The 16,319-nt window shown below is 38.3% G+C and overlaps 1 long non-coding RNA gene and 1 pseudogene across 1 annotated transcript; both read right to left on the bottom strand.

The window, feature by feature from the left end:
• Nucleotides 1–16,319, bottom strand: part of LOC116668108 — a 69,537-nt pseudogene that overhangs the window by 9,001 nt on the left and 44,217 nt on the right.
• Nucleotides 11,613–15,501, bottom strand: LOC116668147. Its single transcript, XR_004325217.1, has 3 exons — nucleotides 15,490–15,501; nucleotides 12,663–12,676; nucleotides 11,613–11,675 (listed from the first exon to the last, which is right to left on the bottom strand). It is a non-coding gene; the product is annotated as an uncharacterized LOC116668147 (long non-coding RNA).

Here is a 16,319-nt window from a genome sequence, read left to right as displayed (position 1 = left end):
AACTAAAAGAAACATACATGATGCTTCACAATATCGGATTTGCAATGATTTCTTAGATATGACACCACAAAGCATAAGCACAATAAAAATAGACAAGTTGTCCTTCATCAAACTAAAACTTTTGTGTATTAAAGACACCATCAACACAGTTAAATAGGTAACAAATGGGAAAAAATAATTTGCTAGTCATCAATGTGTTAGGGATCGATATCCAGATATATAAAGAATTCCTAAAAAACACAAAAAGCAAATTAAAAAACAACAAATAAAAAATGAGCAAAGGACCTAATAAGCATTCTCCAAAGAAATTATTCAAAAGACTAATAAACACATGAAAGACCTCAGCATCCACTAGTCATTAGGGAAGTACAAAATCAAAGCCACAATATCTATATAACATATAATGGAAAAAAGCTGAATTAAAAATATAACTGAATCACTTTGCTGTATACCTGAAAAATAACACATATGTGAATCAACTGTACTTAAAAAAAAAAGACAGAGCAGCCAAACATGTATTGTAGATCTTATGTGAATCCTGAAAGTTACTGATATGTATATGAAAATTGGAAAATGTAAAACTGAATGAATATTTGATAATATTGGAAAATTATAATTTAGAAAACCACAGTGAGATACTTCAGACCCATTAGGAGGCCAAAAAAATCAGAAAATACCAAGTGTTGATAAGGATATAGAGATTAGAAACCCTTGTGCATTTCTGGTGGGAAAGTAAATGGTAATGTTTCTGGGGAAAGTTATGGTGATTTCTTAAAAATTAAACATAGAATTACCATATGATCCAACATTCCACTTCTTGGTATATACCCAAATACATGAAAGCAGGGACTTGAACAGATACTTGTAACCCCATGTTCTTGCAATGTTATTCATAAGAGCCAAAAGGTGGAAGTAACCAAGATGTCCATTCACAGATAAATGGATAAACAAATTGATATGCACATACAATTATTCAGCCTTAAAAAGGAAGAGAATTTGACACATGCTACAACATTGATGAACCTTGAAGATATGATGCTAAGTGAGATAAGCCATCACAAAAGGGAATATAATGTATGAGTCCTCTTACATGAGACTCCTGAGGGCAGTCAGATTTATAGACAGCATGTAGAAAGATGTTGTCAAGGGCTGGAGTTATTGTTTATTGGGGTACAGAGTTTCTGTTCAGGGAAACTCATGGAGATGGATGGTGGTGATGTTTGCACAACAGTGTGAATTTACTCAATGCCACAGAACTTAAAAATGGTTACAGTGGTCAATTTATGTTATGCATATCTTACAACAGTTAAAAAAAAAGGATAGAAAAAAGACAAAATGCAAAATGCAAAGAGGCATGAGCTGATTCTTTCAGATCATAGTGAAGAAATGAGCATACCTGTGATTTGAAAGTGAGCTTTCAATATTCCTCCCCATCTCTAACTTCCTCTCTTCCTATCACCGTCCTGAATGCTTGGAGTGTGGGTGGACAGAAGGGACTCAGGGAGACTCTGCTGGTGTCCTCACTTACCCTTGCTCTTCCCAGCCAGCTTGTTCATCAGGTAGGATTTGCCTGTGCGGTAGAGGCCCACGATGGCCACCACCACCACTGGCTGCGTGATGGCAGACAGGATGGTCAGAGCTTTCGGATTAGCCACCAGTCGTCCCATTAGTGTTCTCAATGAGGCACAAGGGTTCTGGCATGTGGATCGCTGAAGCCATGTTCCCTTGTCTGCAAGCAAAGAGATGGGATGAATTAGAATTTTTAGTCTAAACGGATCAAGAACTTCCACCAGGTTACTTTGCATTCAGAAGGAAGGTCATAAAATTCCCCAACATGGCCAAAAGTTTTGGGTCAATCCTGAGATAGAAGGAGGAAAGATCTGTATCATTTTAGAAAGTTACAGAAGTATTATCAAACTAGTCCATTAAAATATTGATACCACAGTGATTTATGAACAAAATCTTTCATTTAGTTTATCATGGAAAACTTTCCTTTAGGATTCTCATTAAAATTTTATAGTAGACATTAAGTGGAAAGTAAAATTGGATTTAGAGGATTTGTTGTACATCCTACCTATGTGTGAGAAATTCAGTCGTGTTTATTCACTAACCCTTACTAGCAATAAAGACTTTCATGAATAAATGTTCCATCATTTGATGTACGTCTTTGAACAATTTCCAGAGATTTTGAATGTGTCCCCACCCCCCACCTACAAGTTAATGCTTATTTTTGCTGGAATGAGAGTCCAAAACTTCTCACACTGCTATCTTGGAAGTGGAACCAATATCACTTACTATTGCAAATTTTATAAAAATGTATGACCTTGTGAATCACGAGGCTAGGGACCCTTTCGAAGCCTTGGTGTGGGCTTGTGTGAGCAGGGGTGCTGACACTTAGACTTGATTAGCTTCCCAATAAATCAGCCTCCAGCTGAGGGGGGGGTAAACTGCACAATTCTAATCACTGCACGTTGCTAAAACTCATGTTTGTGCATATATGTGTGTGTGGTGTAATGGAACAAAAGACAACGGAATAAAGATTAGAAGATCAGGAGGCAGATCAGGAGAGCAAGAGAGAAAGTTGCTCAGAGGACATACCTATTTTTCCAGCCATACACTTCCAAGTTTTCTGTTTCTTCTTTTTTTCCCTTTTGGTAGAGGAGAAGGAGAAGCAGGAAAAGGAGAAAGAAGGGGTAGGGGAGAGGGTCGCGGAGGGGAGAGGTGGCAGGGAGCTGAAAAGAAGAGAGAAAGCTGTCAGACAAGTGGGTGATGAGGAAGCAGGCACCTAGCCAAGGAGTTGAGGGGAAGAGTTTCCAGAAGGCAGGATCAAAACTCCTTGACAGCACAGAAGGGACAAAGGAAACAAAGATGGTGCCTTTAGTGCTGCCCCACCGTGGATTCTTTAAGGAGGAAACTTTTTAGCAAAGCAGTGGGGGCTGAATTCAGTGCCTAATGGGTAGGGAGTGAGTTGGCACCAAGAAGCTGGACCTAGTGAACCCGCACTATTTCTAAAAGCAGTTCTTTGAAATGAAGTTCAAATACACGATTGAGGAGTGCGGTCTCTTCATGAATCTACACCTTTCACTTTGGTTTCAGGGTTTTTTCTTTGTCTTTAGCAATGTGAGTGTTGTTTTCCTGCTTCTCATTTACTATTCTTTCCTTCTCATGAAAATAACTTATTTATAGCCCCTTCAGTTCCTTAGCTGCAGGCAGATCAGTATTGAGCGAGTTCCATCAAAGACAGCAGTAATTTAATCATGTTCCCAGTCAGCTCACACAGCACCAGCAAAGAAGAAGACAGTCCTCATGCATTTCAAGCTCTTAGGTTAAGCCCCACGTCCTAGGTGCTTAATCCCACACCAGCACGGTGATGACACAGGGCAGACAGCAGGGCTCCATCTGACCTCATGGCGCACGGCACGCTCAGCTGCAGCCGACCTTGATGCTGGTCATTTTTTAGAAAACTAGCTGACCTTTATAAATCCCTTCCCACCCCGCACCAGTTGTAACATGGGCTCCTTTCCCCAAGGAGAGCTCCTTCAGCCCTGGAGCGAGAGCTGCTCTGAGGACAAAGCAGAGAGGTCTTACCTGTTTTCTTCTCAGTTCTGCGACTTCTCTGTCTCTCGCGAGGTGGTTAGCCTTTTATCTCACCCACCCAAAGTCATGGAGCGCTCCTGACTTCTTTTAGAGTGCTGACAGTCAGCAGTAAAGCAAGCTCTGTTATAGACTTCAAATAAAATGAAATTGAAAGCATTGAGTACAAAGCAATGACTCACCAACCATAAAAGGAATTTTTGGAAGCTATGCTCATAGGAGGGTACATGGATTGGGCACAAGTTCTCAACTAGAACTTTCACATTATCTTTTTTTTTTTTTTAAAGATATCTTAGAAACCATTTGCTGTTTAAAGAGTGGCTATTAGATATTTAAATATAATGGAATGTATTTCAGGATTGGGGGTCAGTTTGAGAAAGCCAGAAGGAGGAAGCATATTAAATTTTAGTTTTAATTTCCTTAAATAATGGACACACCTACAGTGAACTTGGCTCCTCATTGACGCATATGGTGAGGAAAAGGACATGTCTTGTACATTCATGAACACACAGTACCTGGAACGGAATACCCCAGTGCACAGGCAGGAAGGGGCGCCAAGTATCGCACACGTGTTCCAGGCTCAGCACTGACGGCGCTACATGGGTTCAGTAACTCACATCTCATAACAAACATTTCCCCGCCATTTTACAGAAACTGAGGCACAGAGAGAGTTAATGTCTTGTCCCAAATCACAGTACTGTAAATGATCTCACCAAATCATTCTTGATCCCAAACCCTCTTGTTAAACCAGTTCACTGCACTGCCTTTCTGTGTTTGTGGGGTAAACAGCAACAGAAGGAGCTGCTTTATTTGTTGACTGTTCTCTAAGAGTTACATGTATTACATGCCTCGCTCAATCCTAACTACAACTGTGCAAAATAAGTGGCGTCGTCTCCATCTTATAGTGAAAACAATGAGGCTTACAAACAGTGAGGCCTACAAACAAACAATGAGGGAGGGTAAACAGCATGCCTGTTCAAATTCACTAAGCAAGTCATCCATGTGGGGTGTGAATCTGAAACCCTGTTTACCCTTAAATTGTTTTGCCTTTTCTCCCCCTTGACAATGAATAGAGAAGTGAGAAGGAAAGGAGATATTTATAAGGTTCTCTCCTGATCCCACAGTACACCTGGAAGTCTGTGTCTGAAATTTAAGAAATGAAATTGAATACTCTTTCCTTTCCCACTTTGCTATTATCTTTTTAAATGTCTGAGTAAGGAGCATTTTAATTTGCTTTGAAAAATATGGTTTATCTGGGTCTTTCAGTTGCTGGAACACACCCAGATTCTTCCTGCCTGAGCAGTCTGTGTACAGTGATTTTCTGCATCTGAAACTTTCCCCTGGTCTTGGCAGGACTGGCTTCTTATTCTACTGCTCTCAGTGAAATGGCATCTTCTCACTGAAGTCTTCCATGAACCATTGTCAATCTCCATCCCATCACCTTGGTTTTTCTTCCTTTTCCCTCTTGATTACCTGCAAATTGAAGCTCGTAAGAACATGGACCTCATGTATTCACGGTGTATCTTCAGCCATTAAAACAGGGCTTGGCAGAGAGTATAAGCTCAATGGGATATCATGTGTGACTAAATATAAAATGACCCCAAATATGACAGAAAACCCACATTATTGCCAATTTGAAATGTAGAAGAAATAATAAAATACGTATGTAAAGCATTTATTTGTTAATTTAGTTACACACATTTAAAACTATACATTTTATGTATATGTAATACTAATGTATTGTTTTTTCTTACTCACATTGTATAAAATGACATTTCAATTGAAATTTAGTTGCCGTACAATATTGTATTATTGTCCGGTGTCCTATGTAATGATTTGACAGGTGTCCACATTATGGTGATCACCCCAATAAGTTTGTAACCATTTATCCCCATACAAAGTTATTAAAATGTTATTGACCATGTTCTTATGCTGTATATTAAATCTCTGTGGTTTATGCCTTTTGTAAGTGGAGGTTGGTACCTCCTAACCCCCTTCACCGCTTTGCCCACCGTGGCTCTGTATTTGCAAAAGTAGACGGAATCACTGGGGATTTAACCTTACTGACTATACTAACAATGACATTGTGATTAGTCATTTTATAAATGGGAAGTCTCTGGCTCTCCTCTGCTTTTTCTCACGAGAAGGGATTTTCTGGTGTTGAATAAGGACAACTTGCAACTATTTTATTGAACACATGCCAGTTGAAAGTGAAAGCAAGCTTTTCATTTCTCGGAAACTGACTAGAGATTAGGAAAACAGCTCTTTCCTGATCAGCACAGAGTGCGCAGCTGCGGCTTTTTTTAAATGTCAGGCTGCTTGAACTATTTTCTGGGCAAGTTTTCTCTTGGCAGTTTTCTAGGGAGGTTTTCTCTAAATGCTGGTTGTGAGCTATAATTCCTCACTTTCCAGTGTACTTGGAGTTGCAGGGTCTAGAATGCTTGCATTCCTTTAAGAGATAGTCGCAGATCAAGTTAATTTGCATGTTGGTATTATTACATTAAAACTTCACATATGTATACATGCCCAGTGGTTTTAAATGTTGTCCAGAGTTATAGGTCCCAAGAATAGACTTTGAACTTCAGGTGTGGGATGTTTTTATATTAAGCTGCTTTTCACACAAAGAACTTCATGCAGCACCAAGTTCTCATTTATTCAGCTGGGGTCACTAAGTCTCACATACAACGGAGCCAAGACCAGCAGATTAGGAACAGAATCCGCAGTATACATGTGTGTTTAGAAAGCATACGTACTGTGTGCACCTGTGCTAGGTGCTCAGGGGGTATGAAGATCAATTAGACGCAGTCATTGCCCTAAGACCGACTTAATGTAGTGAGTGGGATTGACGTGCACTCAGTTAATAGAAAGTTTCATCGACTGTACCAAATATGCCACACGGTGAGGGGTGCTGAGGGTAGGGGAGTATTTATGTGTGCGTGCGGAGGGCTACGTGCGACCTCTCTGTATTTTCTGCTCAATTCTGTTGTGAACCTGAAACTGCTCTAAAAGAATAAAGTCTATTAAAAAGATAAAAATAAAAGGAAAAGAATGGAAAGGAGAGGGAGGGGGGAGCACCGATTACTGAAGCGGCTAGTCTCAATAGCTCAAATGGAAACTTTCACCCACGGGGAATTTATTTTGATGTCAGTTATATGAAATGGATTGTATTGTAGTTTGAAAACAATGGCCTGACGGTTGTTCCTTTTCATATTTAAATTTCTTTCTTAACTATCTATTCTGCCCTGCCTATCCTAATGAACTCAGTACTATGCTTTAAATGACGATATATTTTGTTTCAGTACTGTAGTGAATTTTTTTCCAATGTATGTTTTGGCTCCTCTGACCAACCAATCCTTAGTGAAAAGTAGGATCACTTCGTGAAATTCCTTCAGAATTGGGATTATATTGGATATAACAGGCAAATACAAACTGACTTATAAATACTATTTTTAGGTCATTGCTTTCATTTTGGAGCATAGCTTGTTGCTTCATTTAAAACCCCTTTTTAGTTCTCCAGCATTATTGTGTAGTTTTCTCTATTTCTCTTCAAATTCAAATTGTTATAATTGCCTTACTGTTTTTCCTTTTTAATTGGAGTTAAAAAACAGATAACACAAACTTTACCATCCTAACTATTTTAAGTGTACACATTAAATATAGTTAAATGTTAATTATATTCACGTCATTGTGGAACAGATCTGTAGAGATATTTCACCCTGCAAAACTGAAACTCTATACCCACTGAGCACCCCCATTACCCTCTCACTCCAGCCCTTGACAACCACCAGTTCCTATCAGTTTGACTACCTTATATAGCTCATATAAGTGTAACAAAAAAGTATTGCTCTTTTTGTAACTAGTTTATTTTATTTAGAATAGTACCTTGATTGTTAATCTGTGTGGTACCATGTGACAAGATTTTTCTTTTTTAAGGCTAACATTTCATTGTATGCTTATACAATATTTTCTTTATCTATTTATCTGTTGGATTCTAATATAGCAGAATCTCTGGGTCATATGGTAACTCTATTTGAAATTTTTGAAGATTCACTGTACAGTTTTCCATAGTTGCTGCATAATTTTTCATTTCTACTCACATTTCACAAGAGTTCCAATTTTTCCATATGCTCACCAATATTTGTTTTTTCCTTTCTCTCTTTCTTCTTTCTCCTTTTCTTTCTTTCTCTGTCTTTCTCTCTTTCTTTCTTTTCTTTCTCTCTTTTTCTTTCTCTTTCTTTCTTTCTTCTTTCTCTCTTTCTCTCTTTCCTTTCTTTCTTGAGAGTGGCCATCCTAATTAGTGAGAGGTGATATCTTATTGTAGTTTGGACTTTAGATTTGCATTTCCCTAAGGATTAGTGATGTTGAACATCTTTTCATATGCTTGTTAGCTATTTGTTTATCTTCTTTGGAGAAAGATAAAGCTTTGATCCTTTAAAAACTGGATTATTTGGTTTTTGTTGTGAATTGTAGGAGTTCTTTATATTCTAGATACTTGTCTCCTACCAGATATATGATTTGCAAATATTTTCTCTCATTCTGTAAGTTGCATTTTTACCCTGTTGATTGTTTCCTTTGATGAACAGAATTTTTAAAATGACAGACCAGTGTCCTTGATGTATGTTGATGTGAAAATCCTCTACAAAAAACTATGAGACAAAATTCAGTAGCATATTAAAAGAAGTACATACCATGACCAAATGTGTATTGTACCTGCAATTAAAGGATTGTTCAACATAGGAAAATCAATCAATGTGACATACCATGTAACAGAATAAAGGGCAAAAACCACATGATCATCTCAAGTGATGGACAAAAAGCATTGGACTAAATTCAACACCCTTTCCCGATAAAAAATACTCAGTAAAATGGGAACACCAGGAAACTACCTCCACATAATAAAGTCTATATATGTAAAACCCACATGTAACATCTCACTCAGAGGTGAAAGACAAACCTTTCAGTAAAAGATCAGGAATAAGGCAACAGTGACCACTTGGCCACTTCTATTCAACATAGTACTGGAAGTCCCAGATAAAGCAATTAGAGAAGAAAACTGAAAGGCATCCACTTCAGAAAGGAACAAGTAAAACTATTCCTGTTTACAAAGGGCGTAGTCTTATATGAAAAAAATTGTAAAGACTTCACCAAAAAAACCTCTGTTATAAGTAATAAATGAATTCAGCAATTTTGTAGGACATAAAATCAACATGTAAAAATCAATTGCATTTTTATACACTAACAATAAAACCAATCCAAAAAGGAAATTAAGAAAACAATCTCATTATAATACATCAAAAAGAATAAACTAATAAATTATTGTATATGAATATAAAAACAATTAATAAAATTAAACCCAGAAGGCAAAAGACTTATACACTGAAAAGCACAAAACTTTGATAAAAGAAATTTTAAATGACAAATAAATGGAAGACATTCCATGTTCATGATTATAAGACTTAATATTGCTTAAATGTCCATACTACCCAACACGATCTACAGATTCAATGCAATCTCTATCAAAAGCCCAATGGTGTCTTTTTCAGAAACATTAAAAGCCAACCTAAAATTCACATGGACTCTCGAGGGAATAGCCCTGGCAATCTTGAAAAAGAATCAAGTTGGAGGACTCACACTTCCTTGTTTTGTAGTATCTTTGTCTGACTTTGGGATCAGGTACTGCTTGCCTCATAGAATGAATTTGGAAGTGATCCCTCCTCCAGTTTTTTTGGAGGGCTTCAAGGGGATTGATGCTAATTGTTCTTCATTTCTTACTTTCCCATCAACAGGGCACAAGTGTTCCCTTTTCTCTATGTTATTGGCCAACACTTATTATTTGTTGGCTTCTTGATATTAGCTGTTCTGATAGATATGAGGTGATACTATGGTTTTGATTTGCATTTCTCTGATGATTTGTGATGTTGAGCATCTTTTTATGTGTCTGTTGGACATCTGTACATCATCTTTGGAAAAATGTCTATTCAAATCCTCATTTTTAATCAGGTTATTTGGTTCTTAGATGTTAAGTTGTATGAGTTCTTTCTATATTTTGGATACTAACCCCTTATCAGATATATCATTTGCAAAACTTCTCCCATTCAGTAGGTGGCCTATTGTTTTGTGGATAGTTTTCATTGCTGTGCAGGAGCTTTTTAGTTTGATGTCATCCCTTTTGTTTCCTTTTCCTTTGTATTTCCCGGCTGAGGACATATGTAGATAGTTCTGCAGTTCAATATGGAAAAATGCCTTACATTCGTATATTTTTAGTTTCCCCAGAACTATTGCCCACACTAACATTCAGTGATTATCAGAAGTACCCTAATAGAAGAAAAACTGAAAACTGAGAGAAAATGTTTGATGATCTGACAAATTTTTAAAATTTGTTGTTGGTTACGATTGCTTTGTATATTTAAATAAATATTTACTTCTTGATTTTTATTTCTGCATCTTTGAAAGTGGACTTCCAAAATATAAAAATGCAGCCCCTCCCCCAAGTTCTGCATCCAGCCCAATGAAAACCAATGGAAGAATGAGCCTCTAAATGATAGTGATTATTTTGACCTATAAAATTATGTTTTATAAATGTACACTCACACCTAAGTGTGGGGCACCTTTGGACATGAGAGCTCTTTCTGACTTGGGCTCCAGGACAGGCCTGAATGTTACTGTTTGAAGTGACCCCCACATTAGTCAGAGGGCTGGAAGCAGTGGGGAACATGAGAATGTTGCTTAGCATGTCATAGACTAAAGGGACATGCAAGTCTCTCGGTGTCATGAAACGTCCCTCTCACCAAGATGAAAGAATACAATGTAGAGCCGCCCTCAGAGGTGGGACTGGGTCGGAACAGGGAGGTCCTCAGACATCTCACCGTTTGCTCTCTTCCTGTCAACATGTAAACAAGAAGTGTCCTCTTCTTCCTGTTAAATACATTAGTCCTGGATAGGTAGCTTGCTCTAGGTGCTACGTGCGTCCTCCCCTTCCACGTGGAGACAAACTGCTTTCTGCGTCACTTCTCCCTTCTTTAATGGTTACCCTGCCATCCAATCTGTGTCCTGTTCCCATCATTTCACTAAATCTGTCCTTGTCAAGTTTGCTGATCACCTTCATTGGACTCCTTCTCAGAATACACTGCATATAATCCAACACTCAACAATCTCTATCCCATTTCCTAAGAATTTCATCCCTTGCTTATTTTTCTCCAGATCACACTCCATCATCTAACACACATACGGACTTTTCTTTTCTTTTTTTTTTTTTTTTTGGAAATTACCTGATGACTCAAGTAGACAAGAGCTGTTCACTTTGTTCACTTCTGGATCCTGAGCCCTTAGAACTGTGCCCAGCACAAGGTAGGGACTCCACAAATATTGGTTGAATTAATGGGACATCACATTTTCCTGGAACTCCGAGAACCTTTTCTGGCCACTTCTCTCACCTCCTTCATGTCCCATCCCACCTCTGCTGACCCCTGAAATGTTAGTGTTCTCAAGGCTCCGGCACACATCCTTTGCTTTTCTCATTCTATCCATTTTACACATCATGTGGGCATCACTAACACATAAGTAGTTTGGTTGTCTAACAAATCCTGTCCACTTAGCTGGGCATTCGGGCCTCATTATGGATTCTGCAACTAGGTTTTGAGACTCAATCCTCACTCCTCCACTATGGGAAACCTGTTTCAGGCCTGCACCAGGGTGAGAGCTCAATGCTCTCCTTCCTCTGATGGCAGCTTCCTCACTGAATTGTCCTCCTCTTAGGATGACACAGGTAAGGAAGCAGAAGTGCTACGTGAAGGTGACCAGGAATATAGATTTGTCACCTCCTCCCTCTCACATATTCTGCTTATGAATGCATGTTTTATCTTTCTTCTTGCCCATCAGATAAAATTATACAAGTTAACAGAGGTTACCTTAATTCTGTACTGCTATGGCATCTAGTTTCTAAAGGTATGTGGTGAATTAGGGACAAAACATGTTTCTTGAGAAAATTCTTAGTATATAATTAAGACTGGAACTCCTGTCTTGGCCAAAGTAGAAGCAACTCCCCTTCCTGTTGGGCTGTTACTTTCTTACAAGTCTAATCCCTGTGGTCCCTGGGCCACCTGCACCATCTGCTGTCACTGTAGGCTGTCTGCTTCTCCTCCCTTGCAGGCTTACATCCGGGCTGTACAGTGAGATCTGAACCCGGGACATCTAGATGTGTTATAGACCCCATTCCTTCAAACCCTGGTCCTTTTAGACACAGATGGCCTGGACAGTGAGGATCATGGGAAAATCATCTTTGCTCTTGACTTTTAATTTGCCATGTTAATTCAACTTTTGTGACATATTCCTGCAAAATGTAAAACTAAATTATAGATAATGAAGTTAAATTCTCTTACTTTAAACATATTTCTGTGATCAGTACAAATAGATTTCTATTTCAGGGCAACATTTTCATCTCATATTTAACACTGTGAAGAATAACACAATTTAGTAAATATTTTATTTAACAGGTGAATCCAGGGCTTTGTATGAAGTCCTATAGACACTACCATGAGGAAGGTAATGGACCAGAGGCTAGTTGGTGGGACAACAGTACAAAGCATGATCAGTAAAGGATGCCATGGATGCAGCCCAATTGGACATGTAGACGAAGTTTCATGGTGAGACAACATCTAAACTGTAACCTATGAGGTCGATGGGAGATACCAGTTAAAATGTGTGGAGTTATGAGGTTGGATATAAGAGCTTTGAAAACAGGATTCCAATGAAGGAATATACTTAAATTGCATTCATTCACAGAACTAGAACAAATCATAATAAAATTTATATGGAATCACAGAAGACCCAGAATTGCCAAAGCATTACTGAAGAAAAATAATGTGGCTGGAGGAATAACCCTCCCAGACTTCAGACAATACTACAGAGTTACAGTAAGCAAAACAGCATGGTATTGGTACAAAAACAGACATAAGGATCAATGCAATAGAATAGAGAACCCAGAAATGAACCTGCAATGTTTTAGTCAATTTACTTTAGACAAAGGAAGCAAGAACATACAATGGAATAAAGACAGTCTCTTCAGCAACTCGTGTTGGGAAAACTGGACAGCAGCATGTAAATCAGTAAAGGTAGAACACTCCCTCACACCATACACAAAAATAAACTCAAAATGGATTGAAGACTTAAATATAAGACAAGACACAATAGACCTCCTCAAAGAAAATATAAGCAAAACATTACCTCACATACATCTCAGCAATATTCTCCTAGTGCAGTCTACTAAAGCAATACAAATACAAGCAAAAATAAAGAAGTGGGACCTAATTATACTTACAAGCTGTTGTACAGCCAAGAAAACCATAAGCAAAACAAAACAACAACCTACAGAATGGGACAAACTATTTGCAAATGATGAAACTGACAAAGGCTTGATCTCCAGAATACATAAGCAGCTCTTACAACTTAATAGGAAAAAAAGAAACAACCCAATCCACAAATGGGCAGAAGACCTAAACAAGCAGTTCTCCAATGAAGACATACAAATTATCAATAGGCACATGAAAAAAATGCTCTATATCACTAATTATGAGAGAAATGCAAATCGAAGCTACAATGAGGTATCACCTAACACCAATGAGAATGGCCATCATTCAAAAGTCCACAAATGATAAATGCTGGAGAGGCTGTGAAGCAAGGTAACCCTCCTATAATGTTACACCATTGTTGGGAATGCAGTTTGGTGCAGCCACTGTGGAAAACAGTATGGAGCTTCCTCAAAAGACTAGGAATAGACTTACCATATGACCCAGCAATCCCACTCCTGGGCTATATCCAGAAGGAACCCTAATTCGAAAAGACACCCACACCCCAATGTTCACAGCAGCACTACTTACAATAACCAAGACATGGAAACAACCTAAATGTCCATCGACAGATAACTGGATAAAGAAGATGTGATATATTTATGCAATGAAATACTATTCAGCTATAAAAAATGACAACATATTACCATTTGCAGCAACATGGATGTCTCTGGAGAAGGTCATTCTAAGAGAAGTAAGCCAGAAAGAGAAAGAAAAATACCATGTGATATCACTCATATGTGGAATCCTAAAAAAGAAAAAACAAAAAAGACAAATGAACTTAAATATAAAAGAGAAATAGACTCACAGACATAGAATACAAACTTGTGGTTGCCAGGAGGGATTAAGGTGGGAACGGATAGACTGGGAGTTGGAGATTTGCAGGTAATGACAGGTATATATAGAACAGAGAAACAAGTTTATACTGCATAGCACAGGGAACTATATTCATGATCTTGTAGTAGCTCATGGTGAAAAAGAATCTGAAAATGAATATATGAGTATTCATGTACGACTGAAAATTTGTGCTATACACCAGCAATTGACACAACATTGTGAGCGGACTATAAGTCAATTAAAAAGACAATAAATTGTATTTAGTAAAGCTTTAGCTGCACTAGAAACATTCATAAAGGTTTGGGTCTAAGTTTTGGGCTTTGAAGATTGATTCTTCACTGACTTCTAAAAAGCATGAGCTTGACCGAAGGAAAATATAGTAAATGTGATAATTTTAGGTACACTGACTTTCTCTGTTAGGTGAAATCGATAATTTTGATATTACTCGAGTCAGAGTCTACACTGAAAGTAGGACCAGCAGATTGGAGACTCCCATTATTGAAAAAAAAAGGGAGGGGGAGGATTTAGAAATTCTAAATTAAAGTTATTTTTAATTTAAAAATTGGAAAAAGTTTTCAATTATATTTAAAATTTTCAGTATAAAGTCTAAAACTTAGATGGGCTCAATGTTGAAATAGATTGTACCTTGACCTAAGCTTATTTTTATCTGACTGCATTTGTTTAGGGGACCAAGATATATGAAACTGTAACTGACTGGTGGAGATAGAGCTGCTTGCTAATCTCAGCACTTGTAGTGGGATCTGGGTGGTGTCTAATTCCGTGTGCCCAGCCTTCAGGGTTCTTCACATCTTGCCCTAACTCTCCTTGTCTCTCACTCCCACAGAGCGATCCACTGCCTCAGCCTAATGTCATAACTCTACCACACTTTTCACGTGACGGTGCTTTTAACAGTTCTGACTTGGCTTGTGTTGGTCCTTCCGCCTGCACGATCCTCTCATCTCCACTGATCTACATTCTACAAGTTCTGCAGTGCCCAGCTATTTCCCCTACTGCCATCATTTCTTATTCAGATGTAGACTCCTCTTGCTCTGTCTTCAAAACATATTTGTTTTTGTTAACTGAATTTACTCCTTTGTCTTTTACACTATAGCTTTGGTTCCACTGCTGGCAGAGATGATAAACTTGGTCACAGTTTTATGTTTATTTTAGTGGTGTGCCCATCCAGAAAGTCATTTTCTTGAGGACAAGGACTGTCACATGGAAATTTGCATAAACATAACTAAATACACTGCCCGGTATTTAGCAGACACCCAATGAATTGTTGTTGAATTGAATCAAATAGCATTGTGTTTCCAATATTGCCATGATAGATAAAATTTGCTAAAGATATAATGCCCTACTTATTAGTTCACACCTATGTACTAGACCTTGTACAAATGAATTAAATAGTGATTGAATGAATGAATGAAAGAAGAACAAAGTTCTTAGCCCCTTGCTCTAATACACTTTCTAGGGTGACTCTAAGAATGACTCGTGGACCCTTGCACTGGCCGTGCTTCTGAGTAGCAATTTTGCCTACAGTAGCATGGGCACCATCAAGCAGGTGGACCAAACCTCCAAGTTTTACTGAGATCACAGTTATGGCAACTGAGACTGTTTCCTTTTTCCTGGGACTCAGTCATCATGGTTGGAAAGGGGACACTAGGCGAAAGTTAATATTTATAAAAATTTTTTATCAGATCTGAAAATTAACAGTGTAGAACTCTTCTCCTTCCTTAAGCTCAGTTCCTAGCTCTGTGACTCAATTAACACAGCCAATTAGGGCAAAACCTTCCTTGACACTTGATGAAGTAGGAGATTCCACCGAGTTTTTATATTTTTCCCCAGGTTTTGCTGGGACTCTCTGGATTTCACCCTGGAGATGAAAATAGATGGACACCCCATCAATGAAAATGAGTACCGGAAGATGCTTTGAAGCTGCTTCCAGGTACCAGAGATAGCCTGGGTGGTGGCTGGTTTAGTAGTGGATAGGATCACGTGAGCACCATCACTCAGAACTTGACTTCAATCACAATTGACCCTGGACTGAGAACCGTGCTAATAGTGGTGATGGTTAAGTGGCAACTGGTGACTGATATTCTTGGGTTATTGCTTGTAAAACTCCTGTGCTGGATAAGCTCACTGAAGAAAATTGTACTAGTTAGGGTTTTCCAGAAAAACAGAATACACACACAAACACACACACACACATAGAGATATTATGTATAGGAATTATATATAATTATAAGAGTTATAAGAATTGGCTCATGCAATTATAAAGGCCAAGTAGTACCACAATCTGTCTGCAAGCTGGAGAACCAAGAAAGTCACTGGTGTTATTCAGTCTGAGTCTGAAGGCCTGAGACCAGGGATTGGATGATGTCCACCCACATTCATGAAAGTGGATCTTTTTACTCTATTGAATCAAACATTAATCCCTCCAGAAACCCCCTCACAGACGTACTCAGAAATAATGTTTTACCAGCTCTCTGGGTATCCCTTAGCTCTATCAACTTGACTCATACAATTAACAATCCCCAAATT

Source organism: Camelus ferus, chromosome 13, assembly GCF_009834535.1.
Source record: "Camelus ferus isolate YT-003-E chromosome 13, BCGSAC_Cfer_1.0, whole genome shotgun sequence".
Classification (NCBI taxonomy): domain Eukaryota; kingdom Metazoa; phylum Chordata; class Mammalia; order Artiodactyla; family Camelidae; genus Camelus; species Camelus ferus.
Note: the sequence above shows the minus strand (reverse complement) of the source record. Positions and strands in the feature narration are given on the sequence as shown.